General features: G+C 41.2%; 3 pseudogenes; all 3 read left to right on the forward strand.

Annotated features, from left to right (window-relative positions):
- The first annotated feature begins 3,348 nt into the window (after positions 1-3,348).
- Positions 3,349-5,339, forward strand: LOC116802940 (annotated as a pseudogene).
- A 685-nt stretch (positions 5,340-6,024) lies between these two features.
- On the forward strand, positions 6,025-6,176 carry LOC116802939 (annotated as a pseudogene).
- Positions 6,177-6,597: 421 nt separating this feature from the next.
- Positions 6,598-14,035, forward strand: LOC116802941 (annotated as a pseudogene).
- The last annotated feature ends 4,901 nt before the right edge of the window (positions 14,036-18,936 follow it).

Below are 18,936 nucleotides of genomic sequence, written 5' to 3' on the forward strand. Positions count from 1 at the left end.
ATATAAAAAGACTTTAATGGATATTGTCAAGTTGAAAAACCTCGTCATCAACTACTATATTATGGTTGGCCGACCTCTATATGATTCTCTTATGTGTTATAGATTTTGGCAATTATAGAGTAAATTAAATAATATACATATGAAAATGGTTAATTATTATATGTATATGGAAAAAATGCTAAGATATTCCCATATTCTCTTAGTATTATAGAGAAAAGCCATTTAAGTGAGAGGTATAGTAGTGTAAACGACCGGAATTACGACAGAGGGTTCAAAAACTACTATAGTAGGCAGTGGTTGCCGACCTCTCATATTGTTCAAAACTTATGTATTCATATGATTTTGGCAATTGTATGAGTAAATTAAATAAATATACATATGAAAATGATTAATTATTATAGTGATAAGGGAAAAAATGCTGAAATATTCCCACATTCTCTTAGTATTATAGAGAAAATCCATTATAGTGAGAGGGTATAGTAGTGTAAACGACCGGAATTACGACAGAGGGTTCAAAAACTACTATAGGTAGGCAGTGGTTGCCGGACCTCTCATATTGTTCAAAACTTATGTATTCATATGAATTTGGCAATTATATGAGTAAATTAAATAATATACATATGAAAATGATTAATTATTATATGTATAAGGGAAAAAATGCTGAAATATTCCCACATTCTCTTAGTATTATAGAGAAAATCCATTATAGTGAGAGGGTATAGTAGTGTAAACGACCGGAATTACGACAGAGGGTTCAAAAACTACTATAGGTAGGCAGTGGTTGCCGACCTCTCATATTGTTCAAAACTTATGTATTCATATGATTTTGGCAATTATATGATTAAATTAATAATATACATATGAAATGGTTAATTATTATAGTATATGGGAAAAAATGCAGAGATATTCCCATATTCTCTTAGTATTATAGAGAAAAGCCATTTAAGTGAGAGGGTATAGTAGTGTAAACACCGGAATTACGACAGAGGGTTCAAAAACTACCTATAGGTAGGCAGTGGTTGCCGACCTCTCATATTGTTCAAAACTTATGTATTCATATGATTTTGGCAATTGTATGAGTAAATTAAATAATATACATACGAAAATGTAATTAATTATATGTATATGGGAAAAAATGCAGAGATATTCCCATATTCTCTTAGTATTATAGAGAAAAGCCATTTAAGTGAGAGGTATATAGTAGTGTAAACCACCGAATTACGACAGAGGGTTCAAAAACTACTATAGGTAGGCAGTGGTTGCCGACCTCTCATATTGTTCAAAACTTATGTATTCATATGATTTTGGCAATTGTATGAGTAAATTAAATAATATACATATGAAAATGATTAATTATTATATGTATAAGGAAAAAAATGCTGAAATATTCCCACATTCTCTTAGTATTATAGAGAAAATCCATTATAGTGAGAGGGTATAGTAGTGTAAACGACCGGAATTACGACAGAGGTTCAAAAACTACTATAGGTAGGCAGTGGTTGCCGACCTCTCATATTGTTCAAAACTTATGTATTCATATGATTTTGCAATTATATGATTAAATTAAATAATATACATATGAAAATGGTTAATTATTATATGTATATGGGAAAAAATGCTGAGATATTCCCATATTCTCTTAGTATTATAGAGAAAAGCCATTTAAGTGAGAGGGTATAGTAGTGTAAACGACCGGAATTACGACAGAGGGTTCAAAAACTACTATAGGTAGGCAGTGGTTGCCGACCTCTCATATTGTTCAAAACTTATGTATTCATATGATTTTGGCAATTGTATGAGTAAATTAAATAATATACATATGAAAATGATTAATTATTATATGTATAAGGGAAAAAATGCTGAAATATTCCCACATTCTCTTAGTATTATAGAGAAAATCCATTATAGTGAGAGGGTATAGTAGTGTAAACGACCGGAATTACGACAGAGGGTTCAAAAACTACTATAGGTAGGCAGTGGTGCCGACCTCTCATATTGTTCAAAACTTATGTATTCATATGATTTTGGCAATTATATGATTAAATTAAATAATATACATATGAAAATGGTTAATTATTATATGTATATGGAAAAAATGCTGAGATATTCCCATATTCTCTTAGTATTATAGAGAAAAGCCATTATAGTGAGAGGGATATAGTAGTGTAAACGACCGGAATTACGACAGAGGGTTCAAAAACTACTATAGGTAGGCAGTGGTTTGCCGACCTCTCATATTGTTCAAAACTTATGTATTCATATGAATTTGGCAATTATATGAGTAAATTAAATAATAAACATATAAAAATTAATATTTATTATATGTATAAAAAAAAAAATAATCATATTATATATGAATAATGGAAAAAAAAATGAAATGTTCCTATAATCTCTTAATATATAAGAGAATAGACCGTATGTTGGGTGGCAAACGGAATTGAAAATACCCGCTTTGAGGACAGCGGGTTCAAAAACTACTATAGGTAGGCAGTGGTTGCCGACCTCCCGCATTATTCGAAATATTTATTTCGGATTATGTTTATATTGGTTACATAAAATAAAGTATATTATTATCCGTACAAATTTGTTTCTCAGTTCTATAGAACACGGGACTTGGCTCCGCGGATAATAGGAATATACGCTTTTTAGATAATATCGTTGAAACAAAAGTCAAGTTTCTATTATATATAGAATAACAAATCGTTTCCATATATTATCGTTAATTTTTGGAGGCAGGCAAATATTAATTTATTACCTGCCGTATAGTTGGATTATTATATCGTTACGGTATAATACAAATATGGATTCTTATGAAAGAAATATAAAATTATATATTAAATGTGGAAATATTATCATATGCGCTTGGTTTTATGTTATATATTACCAGAGAGATATATGAAAAGAGATAAATTTTAAATTTATCTTCAAAATGCAAATGATTTAACTTAATATTTATATTGGTTAAACAAAAATTGTACATGTGTGGATACAATAATTATGTATGTTGGAAATAAAATGATATTTTATAATGAAATATGTATATATAAAAAGATAAAAATTATAGAAACATATATATTACAATAATTATATGAAATTCTTGTTATATTGGTAAAACAAGTATAAATTAAAAATGAAAAATATGGATTACGAATGCTATATAAAAATGGCCGTAATCGAATAGATTTTTTACTTATATTTATATATTTAAAATTTTACCCAAAGGCGAAATATTGAATTTTATTCAATATAATAAAAATCATGGAATTATATAAAGTGAAAAATCTATATATCTATTATATTGCTTATTCGATTCAAAAAAATATGAATGGAATATGAAGGAAAAACATTATTCTGGTTGATCCTGCCAGTAGTTATATGCTTGTCTCAAAGATTAAGCCATGCATGTCTAAGTACACACGAATTAAAAGTGAAACCGCAAAAGGCTCATTATATCAGTTATGGTTCCTTAGATCGTTAACAGTTACTTGGATAACTGTGGTAATTCTAGAGCTAATACATGCAATTAAAACATGAACCTTATGGGACATGTGCTTTTATTAGGCTAAAACCAAGCGATCGCAAGATCGTTATATTGGTTGAACTCTAGATAACATGCAGATCGTATGGTCTTGTACCGACGACAGATCTTTCAAATGTCCTGCCCTATCAACTTTTGATGGTAGTATCTAGGACTACCATGGTTGCAACGGGTAACGGGGAATCAGGGTTCGATTCCGGAGAGGGAGCCTGAGAAACGGCTACCACATCTAAGGAAGGCAGCAGGCGCGTAAATTACCCACTCCCAGCTCGGGGAGGTAGTGACGAAAAATAACAATACAGGACTCATATCCGAGGCCCTGTAATTGGAATGAGTACACTTTAAATCCTTTAACAAGGACCAATTGGAGGGCAAGTCTGGTGCCAGCAGCCGCCGGTAATTCCAGCTCCAATAGCGTATATTAAAGTTGTTGCCGGTTAAAACGTTCGTAGTTGAACTTGTGCTTCATACGGGTAGTACAACTTACAATTGTGGTTAGTACTATACCTTTATGTATGTAAGCGTATTACCGGTGGAGTTCTTATATGTGATTAAATACTTGTATTTTTTCATATGTTCCTCCTATTTAAAAACCTGCACTAGTGCTCTTAAACGAGTGTTATTGTGGGCCGGGTACTATTACTTTGAACAAATTAGAGTGCTTAAAGCAGGCTTCAAATGCCTGAATATTCTGTGCATGGGATAATGAAATAAGACCTCTGTTCTGCTTTCATTGGTTTTCAGATCAAGAGGTAATGATTAATAAAGCAGTTTGGGGGCATTAGTATTACGACGCGAGAGGTTAAATTCTTGGACCGTCGTAAGACTAACTTAAGCGAAAGCATTTGCCAAAGATGTTTTCATAATCAAGAACGAAGTTAGAGGTTCGAAGGCGATCAGATACCGCCCTAGTTCTAACCATAAACGATGCCAGCTAGCAATTGGTTTAGCTACTTTTATGGCTCTCTCAGTCGCTTCCCGGGAAACCAAAGCTTTTGGGCTCCGGGGGAAGTATGGTTGCAAAGCTGAAACTTAAAGGAATTGACCGGAAGGCACCACCAGGAGTGGAGCCTGCGGCTTAATTTGACTCAACACGGGAAAACTTACCAGGTCCGAACATAAGTGTGTAAGACAGATTGATAGCTCTTTCTCGAATCTATGGGTGGTGGTGCATGGCCGTTCTTAGTTCGTGGAGTGATTTGTCTGGTTAATTCCGATAACGAACGAGACTCAAATATATTAAATAGATATCTCAGGATTATGGTGCTGAAGCTTATGTAGCCTTCATTCATGGTGGCAGTAAAATGTTTATTGTGTTTGAAGTGTTTATGTAAGTGAGCCGTACCTTTGGTTTGTCCCATTATAAGGACACTAGCTTCTTAAATGGACAAATTGCGTCTAGCAATAATGAGATTGAGCAATAACAGGTCTGTGATTGCCCTTAGATGTCCTGGGCTGCACGCGCGCTACAATGAAAGTATCAACGTGTATTTCCTAGACCGAGAGGTCCGGGTAAACCGCTGAACCACTTTCATGCTTGGGATTGTGAACTGAAACTGTTCACATGAACTTGGAATTCCCAGTAAGTGTGAGTCATTAACTCGCATTGATTACGTCCCTGCCCTTTGTACACACCGCCCGTCGCTACTACCGATTGAATTATTTAGTGAGGTCTCCGGACGTGATCACTGTGACGCCTTGCGTGTTACGGTTGTTTCGCAAAAGTTGACCGAACTTGATTATTTAGAGAAGTAAAAGTCGTAACAAGGTTTCCGTAGGTGAACCTGCGGAAGGATCATTATTGTATAATATCCTTATCGTTAATAAATATTTGTTATAATACAAATAAATACAATTTACCAAAATAAAAATATTACAAAATGATTCCACGGAATCAAAAGTTAAAGTCAAAATAAAATGAAGATGGCTTTTATTTTATATGTGGGGCTTGGCAACCTCATAAAAAGACTTTAACATTATTAATGTTGCTGTGCGTATTTGTGGCAGTACTTACTACAACAACGGCGTTTCCTATAAAAACAAATTCTCGAAAATGGAAATCGAAGAAACTAAACTAAATTCGAAAGTAGAAGTCGAATTAAAATAAAAATAATTTTGAATGTGTGGTAATCAAAATAAGTGTGTGTGTATATGGACCATAATATACACGCGTTGCGAATATGTATTGTTCATCTATGTTATGAGCATACGTGGCTAATGCAACAACCTAAAATATACAATGTTTGTACCTGTCATCCATCAGGTTAATGTTTTATATAAATTTTGCAGTATGTGTCACCCAAAATAGCAAACCATAACCAGATTATTATGATACATAATGCTTATATGAAACTAAGACATTTCGCAACATTTATTTTAGGTATAAAAATAAATTTATTGAAGGAATTGATATATGCCAGTAAAATGGTGTATTTTTAATTCTTTCAATAAAAACAATATTGACATTATATAAAATTGAATTATAAAACTCTAAGCGGTGGATCACTCGGCTCATGGGTCGATGAAGAACGCAGCAAACTGTGCGTCATCGTGTGAACTGCAGACACATGAACATCGACATTTTGAACGCATATCGCAGTCCATGCTGTTATGTACTTTAATTAATTTTATAGTGCTGCTTGGACTACATATGGTTTGAGGGTTGTAAGACTATGCTAATTAAGTTGTTTATAAATTTTTTATAAGCATATGGTATATTATTGGATTAAATAATGATTTTATTCATAATATTAAAAAAGAAATGAAAAACATTATCTCACATTTGAATGTGAAAAACGAAGAGAAATATTTTCTTTTTCAATCAAATAATACTGAGAAATGTCTAGCATAAAAAATTGAAATATTTTTCATCTAGAATTGTCTCTTATTAATGATTCGGAAAAAGAAAAATCTTGGTTTTGTTATTATTCTTCGTTGGTTCGTTAAATGGATAAAAATGACTTTGCTTACAAGAACTATTGGAACTATTTATAACGAATTTAATTGATTGTTTTATCATTTATATATAAAGAATTTATGGCAAAATATAGTTATATATACAACCTCAACTCATATGGGACTACCCCCTGAATTTAAGCATATTAATTAGGGAGGAAAAGAAACTAACAAGGATTTTCTTAGTAGCGGCGAGCGAAAAGAAAACAGTTCAGCACTAAGTCACTTTGTCTATATGGCAAATGTGAGATGCAGTGTATGGAGCGTCAATATTCTAGTATGAGAAATTAATGATTTAAGTCCTTCTTAAATGAGGCCATTTACCCATAGAGGGTGCCAGGCCCGTATAACGTTAATGATTGCTAGATGATGTTTCCAAAGAGTCGTGTTGCTTGATAGTGCAGCACTAAGTGGGTGGTAAACTCCATCTAAAACTAAATATAACCATGAGACCGATAGTAAACAAGTACCGTGAGGGAAAGTTGAAAAGAACTCTGAATAGAGAGTTAAACAGTACGTGAAACTGCTTAGAGGTTAAGCCCGATGAACCTGAATATCCGTTATGGAAAATTCATCATTAAAATTGTAATATTTAAATAATATATTAAGAATAATGTGCATTTTTTCCATATAAGGACATTGTAATCTATTAGCATATCCCAAATTTATCATAAAATATAACTTATAGTTTATTCCAATTAAATTGCTTGCATTTTAACACAGAATAAATGTTATTAATTTGATAAAGTGCTGATAGATTTATATTATTACAGAGCGTTAATTTTCGGAATTATATAATGGCATAATTATCATTGATTTTTGTGTTTATTATATGCTCTTGTATGATTTAACAATGCGAAAGATTCAGGATACCTTCGGGACCCGTCTTGAAACACGGACCAAGGAGTCTAACATATGTGCAAGTTATTGGGATGTAAACCTAATAGCGTAATTAACTTGACTAATAATGGGATTAGTTTTTTAGCTATTTATAGCTAATTAACACAATCCCGGGGCGTTCTATATAGTTATGTATAATGTATATTTATATTATTTATGCCTCTAACTGGAACGTACCTTGAGCATATATGCTGTGACCCGAAAATGGTGAACTATACTTGATCAGGTTGAAGTCAGGGGAAACCCTGATGGAAGACCGAAACAGTTCTGACGTGCAAATCGATTGTCAGAATTGAGTATAGGGGCGAAAGACCAATCGAACCATCTAGTAGCTGGTTCCTTCCGAAGTTTCCCTCAGGATAGCTGGTGCATTTTAATATTATATAAAATAATCTTATCTGTAAAGCGAATGATTAGAGGCCTTAGGGTTCGAAACGATCTTAACCTATTCTCAAACTTTAAATGGGTAAGAACCTTAACTTTCTTGATATGAAGTTCAAGGTTATGATATAATGTGCCCAGTGGGCCACTTTTGGTAAGCAGAACTGGCGCTGTGGGATAACCAAACGTAATGTTACGGTGCCCAAATAACAACTCATGCAGATACCATGAAAGGCGTTGGTTGCTTTAAAACAGCAGGACGGTGATCATGAAGTCGAAATCCGCTAAGGAGTGTGTAACAACTCACCTGCCGAAGCAACTAGCCCTTTAAAATGGATGGCGCTTAAGTTGTATACCTATACATTACCGCTAAAGTAGATGATTTATATTACTTGTGATATAAATTTTGAAACTTTAGTGAGTAGGAAGGTACAATGGTATGCGTAGAAGTGTTGGCGTAAGCCTGCATGGAGCTGCCATTGGTACAGATCTTGGTGGTAGTAGCAAATAATCGAATGAGACCTTGGAGGACTGAAGTGGAGAAGGGTTTCGTGTGAACAGTGGTTGATCACGAGTTAGTCGGTCCTAAGTTCAAGGCGAAAGCCGAAAATTTTCAAGTAAAACAAAAATGCCTAACTATATAAACAAAGCGAATATAATACACTTGAATAATTTTGAACGAAAGGGAATACGGTTCCAATTCCGTAACCTGTTGAGTATCCGTTTGTTATTAAATATGGGCCTCGTGCTCATCCTGGCAACAGGAACGACCATAAAGAAGCCGTCGAGAGATATCGGAAGAGTTTTCTTTTCTGTTTTATAGCCGTACTACCATGGAAGTCTTTCGCAGAGAGATATGGTAGATGGCTAGAAGAGCATGACATATACTGTTGTGTCGATATTTTCTCCTCGGACCTTGAAAATTTATGGTGGGGACACGCAAACTTCTCAACAGGCCGTACCAATATCCGCAGCTGGTCTCCAAGGTGAAGAGTCTCTAGTCGATAGAATAATGTAGGTAAGGGAAGTCGGCAAATTAGATCCGTAACTTCGGGATAAGGATTGGCTCTGAAGATTGAGATAGTCGGGCTTGATTGGGGAAACAATAACATGGTTTATGTGCTCGTTCTGGGTAAATAGAGTTTCTAGCATTATGTTAGTTACTTGTTCCCCGGATAGTTTAGTTACGTAGCCAATTGTGGAACTTTCTTGCTAAAATTTTTAAGAATACTATTTGGGTTAAACCAATTAGTTCTTATCAATTATAACGATTATCAATTAACAATCAATTCAGAACTGGCACGGACTTGGGGAATCCGACTGTCTAATTAAAACAAAGCATTGTGATGGCCCTAGCGGGTGTTGACACAATGTGATTTCTGCCCAGTGCTCTGAATGTCAAAGTGAAGAAATTCAAGTAAGCGGGTCACGGGGGATAACTATGACTCTCAAGGGGTCAGGGTAATTGCGAGCAGAGGGGGAGTATTTTTCTGTAATTCGTAAGTCATATCATATGGTGTGCGGAAGGGGAATTTTACTCTGTAACTCACAAGTCTCTCCTTACTCAAGTCGACTCAAAACCTCCTCGTGTGGTCCCCCGGTAATGCTAAACTTGTTAGCAGCTAATTTGAGCGGCAAAACTTTTCGATGGGTTGGTTCCCAGAGAAATTTATTCATATTGGAACTACAAATAGAAATAACGAGCCTCGGAGCAATTTACGCAATCTGATGACGACCCGACCCTCCGTGGACATCTTCCGGAGGACCAATATGAACCAAACGCAGCGGCTACTCTATCTAGGGTACCCTGCACAGTATGTGGCCGGTCCTTTAACAGCAAGAGAGGACTCGGTGTTCACATGCGATCTCGGCACCCAGACGAACTTGATGAAGAACGTCACGTGTCGATATAAAGGCAAGATTGGAGTGAGGAAGAGAAGTGGATGATGGCGAGAAAGGAGGTTGAGCTCACCAGCAAATGGACATAAACAATAAACAAGCAACTAGGGTGTATTTTGCCAAACCGCAGCGTCGAAGCCATCAAAAAGCTAAGACAAAGGGGCGATTATAAGGAGAAAATAGAGCAGATAAGAAGGCAATCAGCTCTCGTCCCGGAAGTTGCAAATCTAACCATAAGGCGCCGCCCTAGTAGAAGTGAGCAAAACCACCAAGTAACAACATCAGAAACAACTCCAATCACACCCTTCGAACAGTCGAACAGGGAAATTTGCGGACACTGCGTGGGTATAGCCCCGTAGAATGCCATTCCAAATGGAGAGCCCAAGAGCTACAAACGATCATTGACAGGGCAGAGCTCGAGGGAAAGGAAACCACTCTCCAATGCTTATCGCTATATCTCCTAGGAATTTTTCCGGCACAGGGTGTACGTCACACTCTGACGAGACCTCCTCGGAGGCCTCGAAATAGGAGAGAAAGCAGAAGGCAGCAGTATGCTGTCGTCCAGCGTAACTGGGATAAGCATAAAGGAAGATGCATCAAGTCCTTGCTAAATGGAACTGATGAGTCGGTAATGCCAAGCCAAGAAGTAATGGTTCCTTACTGGAGAGAAGTAATGACTCAGCTAGCCCAAGCTCTTGCAGTAGAGAAGTGATACAAATGGATCACTCGCTTGAGAGGGTTTGGTCTGCTATTACAGAGCACGACCTTCGGGCATCAAGAATCTCATTATCTTCTCTCCGGGGCCTGACGGATAACTCCAAAAACAGCCAGGGAGTGCCGTCAGGTATTATGTTACGAATAATGAACCTAATTCTATGGTGCGGCAATCTACCACACTCTATCCGACTGGCCAGAACCGTCTTCATCCCGAAGACGGTGACGGCGAAGCGACCGCAAGACTTTCGTCCAATATCGGTGCCTTCAGTCCTGGTAAGACAGCTAAATGCAATATTGGCAACCCGGTTGAACTCATCAATCAATTGGACCCGCGCCAGCGGGGCTTCTTACCTACCGACGGATGTCCGATAACGCGACGATAGTTGACTTAGTCTTGAGGCATAGCCATAAGCACTTTAGATCTTGCTACATTGCAAATTTAGATGTAAGCAAGGCATTCGATTCTTTATCGCATGCATCTATATATGACACCTTACGTGCTTATGGTGCGCCAAAGGGCTTCGTTGACTACGTACAGAATACGTACGAGGGTGGCGGTACCAGTCTCAATGGGGACGGTTGGAGTTCAGAGGAATTCGTCCCTGCTAGAGGAGTGAAGCAGGGTGACCCTTTGTCTCCTATTCTATTTAACTTGGTAATGGACAGGTTACTTAGAAACCTACCCAGCGAAATTGGTGCCAGAGTCGGAAATGCCATTACTAACGCGGCCGCGTTTGCAGATGATTTGTACTATTTGCTGAAACTCGAATGGGACTTCAAGTATTGTTGGACAGAACGTTGGATTTTCTATCTCTCGTCGCCTCAAACTTAATCCGACAAATGTTTTACGTTGGCATTAAGGGCCAGCCGAAACAGAAGTGTACCGTGCTAGAGGCACAGAGCTTTTACGTAGGCTCAAGGGAGATTCCATCATTGAAGCGAACGGACGAGTGGAAGTACTTAGGCATCAACTTCACTGCAACCGGGAGGGTTCGATGCAATCCGGCCGAGGACATTGGTCCGAAGCTACAAAGATTGACAAAGGCCCCCCTCAAACCACAACAGAGGATGTTCGCCCTTAGGACTGTCCTTATCCCACAGCTCTATCACAAGTTAGCCCTTGGGAGTGGCGATAGCTCCTACGAAAACTGACAAACTAATACGATACTATGGCGAAGATGGCTAAATCTTCGCTGGATATACCGATAGCATTCATTCACGCACCCCCAAAAAGTGGAGGTCTCGGAATTCCATCACTAGATGGGTAGCTCCAATGTTAAGGCTAAGACGTTTGATAATATAAATGGCCTCACCTCACGCAAAACGAGGTAGCCAGCTCTTTCTCGAAGCAGAAAAACAACGGCCCGAGATAGATTATTAGCAGAACAAAATGAATTGTTATCGCGTCCGGCAATAGAAAATATTGGGCGAACAAATTGTACCTCTCAGTTGATGGTAGCGGACTCCGTGAAGCAGGCCATTGGGCCCGCAACACGGTGGGTTAATCAACCCACGCGTTTACTAACAGGAAGGAATATATAGACGGTATTCGTCTGCGGATAAATGCCCTACCACGAAGTCTCGTACTACAAGGGGAAGGCACGAATTGGAACGACGTGTCGTGCAGGATGTGACGCTCCCGAAACAACAAACCATATTATGCAAAAATGTTACCATCGCATGGGGCGCATAGCTAGACACAACTGCGTAGTAAATCGAATCAAGCGGGGACTTGAGGAGAGAGGCTGCGTAGTCATTGTTGAACAAGTCTGCAGTGCGAATCCGGTCTTAAAAACCAGACCTGGTGGCACTACGAAAATCACATTGATTGATCGACATACAAATTGTGACAGACGGACACTCTATGGATGATGCACACCAGCGCAAAATCAATAGATACGACAGACCGGACATACGAACTGAGTTGCGTCGCAGATTCGAAGCCGCAGGTGACATTGAATTCCATTCTGCCACCCTGAACTGGAGGGGGATCTGGAGTGGTCAATCCGTTAAAAGATTGATAGCGAAGGGTCTCCTCAGCAAATATGATAGTCATATCATTAGCGTCCAGGTTATGAGAGGCAGTCTCGGTTGTTTTAAACAGTTCATGTACCTGAGCGGGTTTTCCCGAGATTGGACTTAGCTAAAACGTTTTGGTTCAAAACATTTGCTTGCTGTCTTGGCATAACATCAATAAAGGCATAACATCGCAAATAATGTAATATATAAATTGGCTATGAGGATGGTTTTAGTACGTAGGCGTTGCAACTTCGGTTCAGATAGAGCAATGAATCGTGCATGCTAGGAAACTGAAGTGTTGACAGACCTAGTATCTTTCGATAGATTTCCATACCTCCGCGATCAAAAAAAAAAAAAATAGCCAAATGCCTCGTCATCTAATTAGTGACGGCATGAATGGATTAACGAGATTCCTACTGTCCCTATCTACTATCTAGCGAAACCACAGCCAAGGGAACGGGCTTGGAATAATTAGCGGGGAAAGAAGACCCTTTTGAGCTTGACTCTAATCTGGCAGTGTAAGGAGACATAAGAGGTGTAAATAGTGGGAGATATAGACCTCGGTTGGTATCGTCAATGAAATACCATACTCTATTGTTTCCTACTACTTGATTAAATGGAACGTGTATCATTTCCTACCATTATACGGATATTTATTTATTTTATGGTATTGGGTTTTGATGCAAGCTTTTGATCAAAGTATCACGAGTTTGTTATATATGCAAACAAATTCTTTATAAACGATGCATTTATGTATTTTGATTTGAAATTGGTATAACTCCAATTACTCAGGTATGATCCAATTCAAGGACATTGCCAGTAGGAGTTGACTGGGGCGGTACATCTCTCAAATAATAACGGAGGTGTCCAAGGCCAGCTCAGTGCGGACAGAAACCACACATAGAGCAAAAGGGCAATGCTGACTTGATCTCGGTGTTCAGTACACACAGGGACAGCAAAAGCTCGGCCTATCGATCCTTTTGGTTTAAGAGTTTTTAACAAGAGGTGTCAGAAAGTTACCATAGGGATAACTGGCTTGTGCGGCCAAGCGTTCATAGCGACGTCGCTTTTTGATCTTCGATGTCGCTCTTCCTATCATTGTGAAGCAAAATTCACCAAGCGTTGGATTGTTCACCCATGCAAGGAACGTGAGCTGGTTTAGACCGTCGTGAGACAGGTTATTTTACCCTACTAATGACAAAACGTTGTGCACAGCATTCCTGCGTAGTACGAGAGGACCGCAGGTACGGACAATGCACAATACTTGTTCGAGCGAACAGTGGTATGACGCTACGTCCGTTGGATTATGCCTGAACGCCTCTAGGTGTTCCGTGCTGGACTGCAATGATAAATAAGGGGCAATTTGCATTGTATGGCTTCTAAACCATTTAAGTTTATAATTTATTTTTAACGACAATGGATGGATGCCAATGTAATTTGTAACATAGTAAATTAGGAGGATCTTCGATCACCTGATGCCGCGCTAGTTACATATAAAAGCATTATTTATACATGACAAAGCCTAGATCAATTGTAAACGACTTTTGTAACAGGCAAGGTGTTGTAAGTGGTTGAGCAGCTGCCATACTGCGATCACTGAAGCTTATCCTTTGCTTGATGATTCGAAAATAAATGATTTTCCTGTAGCCAAACACCTCGTCATAATTTAGTTTTTTTTTTTTTTTTTTTTTTTTTTTTTTTGTGCGTTTATTTATTTAAATCTTCCTAGTGGACATAATTAAATGGTTGCGGGAATTAGCTTAAGGATACTATGTATGTTTTGGCGGGTTATATTGTTGTTATGTTGTGGAATCGAGGGGTTTCTCCTCATGAGGTCTGCTGTTTGCTATTGTTAACAGGTTGGTGGCAGGTGGTTAGGTGGTTTCGAGCCTTTTCAGGGTATCCTCGCTGAGCTGGAGATTTCATCGTTGTGGGATTCCAGTTCCCTATGTAGCGACATTCTGTGTAGGGATGCGATTACAGGCAATTCTAAGCACCTATTCTGAACCGCTGTATACGCAGGCGATTCGTGTGGCTTGCCGTGCCCATAGCTGTATCCCGTAGTCAGATGGGCTTGATAATTGCCTTGTCACCAGATTTGTGGTTCTGCCTTAGCTTGGACCCTCTCCCAATAAGCCAATGCATCTGCCTCAGACGCGCATCGGCCTGTATGCGTTTGCTGACGATGTGGGGACCCAAGTGAGCCTGCGGTCCAGGTAAGTCCTAGGTACTTGGGTGCGGGTGCGTTGGGAATGATGACTCCGTTTAGCGTGACCGGTGGGCAGTCTCCTCTCCTTAGTGCAAATGTTGTTTGGGTAGATTTTTCCGCGTTCACTACGATGTTCCACCTGCTGAGCCAGGGATGTAGCGCGTCCATTTGCCTTTGGATTGTTCGGAGGCTTCTCGTGGTCGGATGAGGAGGCGAGGAAAGCCGTGTCATCTGCATAAGTCGCTATAGTTAGTTCCTGGAGGGATTATGGAAGGTCTGCGGTGTAAAGGGTGTACAGTATTGGTCGGCACACTGCCTTGCGGAACTCCAGCTCTGATCATTCTGGGTAGGCTTATTGCACTTCCGCATCTGACTTGGAATGCTCTTCCCTCAGTGTAGGATTTGAGGAGGTAAAATGGGGGCTTGGGAGGTAGGATTTGAGTTTATGGAGGAGTCCAGGATGCCAAACTCTGTCGAATGCCTGCTTCACGTCGAGCATTACAGCGCAGCAGTATTTCTTTTGCTCGAATGCCTCGAGGATCCGTTCGACTAGCCGGTGGCATTGCTCTGGTGTTCCGTGGGAGCGCCTGAAGCCAAACTGGTGATCGGGGATCAAACCAGCCTCATCCAGTACTGGCAATACTCTGCGCAAAAATACTCTTTCGAGTATTTTGGAGAGGATTGCCAGCAAACTAATCGGACGATAGGAGGCGAGATTGGCTTCAGGCTTACCAGGCTTGAGGAGGACAATAACCTCTGCTCTTTTCCACTCCTCCGGGAAGTACCCTAGCCGGAAGCAGCTGTTGTAAATGCTGGCCAGCATTTGTGTGCAGCGGGATGGGAGCATTTTTAGGGCCGCCGCATCTATACGATCCAGGCCTGGAGATTTGTTGTTCTTCAGTAGAGCAATCTCCTGCGCACTTCCTCAGGGTCGACTGGTTCCAACGGGGGACCGGGAGAGCTTGGGCTATTGAGAAACCGGGCTGTTTCAGCATGTTCTTCGGCAGTGCAGCAGTCGAACGGAGAGAAGGCGTTGTAAAGGTGTTCGGCGAAAGCTTCTGCTCTTTCAGCATCCGAAAGGCACCAGGATCCATCTGCTTTGCGCACTGCGGAAACCTTTTTGGCTGGTCGTTTAATGTGGCGGGGGACGTTCACAGATTGTGGTCTGGGTCCCCGGGAGAGAGTTCCTCGAGGAATCTGAGGAAGGAGTCCTGGCGTAGGCTGGAGATCTTGTCCTTCAACTCCTTTGTGGCGTGATTGAGCGCTGTTTTGTCTCTTGGATGCGCGTCAAGAACCAAACTCTCCTGAGACGCCTCTTCTCAGTCACGAGTGCCGCAATTTCCGGGGACCAGAGGTGGAGGTCCCTGCTAGGTGTTCTCGCAGTCTTTGGTGGCGGTGGCTTGCGAATTCCGCAGCGTTTTGCATCTGCCTGGTAGATTCCCGATAGCTTCATCAATGTTCCTGGGTGTGTTGAGGATGGGGTTCGGATTGACGGTGGAGAGCATCCAGGACGCGAACTTGGCGGCGTCGGTATATTTTCCAGTGAGCCTTCTGAGCGGGGTTTTCCTGAGGACTGGCGTGTTGATTAGCACGTTTATTGCACAGTGGTCTGACAGGAGATCAGCATTTGTTGTGCAGCTGATCTTCGCATGCCCTATGCCTTCGACACAGCAAAGTCCAGTAGGTCTGGAGTCTTGAGGGGATTCGTTGGCCATGAGTGGGCTCGCCAGTGGAGTGGCAGTCCAGTCGGTGGCGTTGCAGGTACCCAAACAGAGTTTTCCCTTTGGGGTTGTTGGCGCGCGATCCCCACCAAGAATGTTTGGCGTTATAATCTCCAGCTGCTATGAAGCGGGGCCCAAAATGCTCGAAGAACTCACTGAGGTGAGATGCTGTTATGCGGTATCTGGGGGGAAAGTAGACCGCTCCAATGTCTAAATCTCCTTGCGGGCTGACAATCCTGATGACAGGACATTGTGCCCAGTCTTGCTGAAACGCGGGCAGCTCTAGGTATTGAATACCGCTCCTGATGAGGATGGCTGCTCCACCGCGTGCTCTGCCAGAAGGATGGTCTGCATGGATGAGGTCATATCCGCTGATATTAAAGTGGGATCTGGGGGAGAAGTGGGTTTCGGCTACGAGTAGGATATCGATCTGGTGGGTCTTCAGATGGTGCTCGACTATGGCCTTGCTGTTCTGCAGGCCGTTCGCATTCCAGACGACTAGGTGGAGCTTTAGTTGCATGACTTGCTGTTGAGAATGGTGGCCACCAGCTGTGTCATCTGGGTGAACATGCGCTCCATCATCCTTTCCATCATTCCTTCCATGCGAGCGAACATCGCTTCTATCTGACCGGAGTGTGGGGTTTCTGTTTGGGTTTGGACTGGGGTTGTGGGATTCTGCGGTGCTGCGTGCACTCCGTTGAGGGCGTCTCGGTAGCTCCTGCCAGAGGTGACGTTTGGTGATGCCACGGGCGGCGCCTTGTTAGCATTAGCGACGGGCCTTGTTTTCGGAGCAGCGAGTGCTTTGGCCCTTTTGTATGCAGGGCATCCTTGAAAGACGCAGGATGGTCCGCCTGGCAGTGGAAGCAGCACGCTTTGTCGTCCTCCCTCTTCTCACATGCCCTCGATTCGTGAGGGCCTCCACACTTTACACATCGGTATTCCAGGAAGCAGTAACGCTGTGTATGACCGAATCCTTGGCACCTGAAGCATTGAGGCACGTCGTTGAACTTCTGCGGCGGTTCAATGGTTACTACCGACCTGCAGATCCGCTTGACTTGGTAGACGTCTTTGTTGTTGCTGGAAGGCTCCAGGTTGGCGAAGAATATTCCCAGCGGTTCTTTAGTTCTTCTGCCAATGGGATTGTGCAGATCTCTAACAGCGTGCCCTTGTCTGCGAAGGTCTTCAATGATTTCCTCACGATCGGTGGAGTGGTGGAGTCCTTTGATGACAACCTTGTATGCACGTTCATCTTTCGGCTGGAAAGTCCGATGCCTCTTGTTTTGGGCCACAAGTTGGAGACGCAGAGCTGTATAGGACTCTTTGTCCGGCATCATGACACGTACGTTGTTGCCATTCACGGTCTTGTAGGTAAAATTGTTCTTCGGGCCTACAAGAGTCGTGATCATCTTGACGAGTGCCGAGATGTTGGTCACATCGGGGATAAAAATCGGAGGTGGCTTGATGGTCTTCGGGGTGGGCTTTGGTTTCTCGGGGGTCTTGGGCTTGGAATCGTCTTTAGGTCCGGGTTCGTCATCAGAGCTCTCTTGGTCGTACTCGTCTTCTTCGGTCGAGAGTAAAGCGAAGGCGTTGTTGGCGAGCTTCTTGCGCAGAGCTGCGCTAGTGCTTGGCTTATCTTCCAGCTCCTCTCCCTGTGCTTTCTTTGCCGGTTTTCGCTTTATCTCGCCCGGCTCTGTATGCGAGGTGCTTCCCTCGCTGCTGGAGCTGCTCTTGCGTGTTCTCAGAGCCTTTTTGCGTGGTGTTGTTCCAAGCTTGTGGGTGCGCGGGGGGCCTGCCAGTCCATCTTCTCCAAAGTTGATAAGGAGTGAGGAGGGGGGGGGGGGGGGAAGCTGGGCACCGTAAGCCGGTGAGCCAGGCAGCACGTGGCTGCTGCTTTGCAATTATACCGCTGCTTCGAGCACTGGGTTTTTTGCGCTGATAACACGCACACTCGGGTGTGCGATGGTGTTAGTGCGAACTACGTTAGGTACGTTGGCTGGGCCAATCAAAACGCGCGACAAGATCACGCGACGCGAAGTGGCTGGGCACAAGTAACGGGACTTACAACTGTGAACAATTTGCTAACAATTGCTAACAATTTGCTGTCGATCCGCAGGCACGTCTGCACTCGTCGAGTGTTCGATCGCGACTCTCATCAATTTAGTGACGCATATGATATTGTCCCTATCATATAATTAATATAAAGACTTTAATGATGTGTCAAGTTGCCAAACACCTCGTCATCAATTTAGTGACGCATATGATATTGTCCCTATCATATAATTAATATAAAGACTTTAATGAATTGTGTCAAGTTGCCAAACACCTCGTCATCAATTTAGTGACGCATATGATATTGTCCCTATCATATAATTTTTGATATAAAGACTTTAAAGAATTGTATCAAGTTGCCAAACACCTCGTCATCAATTTAGTGACGCATATGATATTGTCCCTATCATATAATTAATATACAGACTTTAATGAATTGTGTCAAGTTGCCAAACACCTCGTCATCAATTTAGTGACGCATATGATATTGTCCTTATCATATAATTTTTGATATAAAGACTTTAAAGAATTGAATCAAGTTGCCAAAC

This window comes from Drosophila sechellia, unplaced genomic scaffold, assembly GCF_004382195.2.
Source record: "Drosophila sechellia strain sech25 unplaced genomic scaffold, ASM438219v1 U_257, whole genome shotgun sequence".
NCBI classification, from domain to species: domain Eukaryota; kingdom Metazoa; phylum Arthropoda; class Insecta; order Diptera; family Drosophilidae; genus Drosophila; species Drosophila sechellia.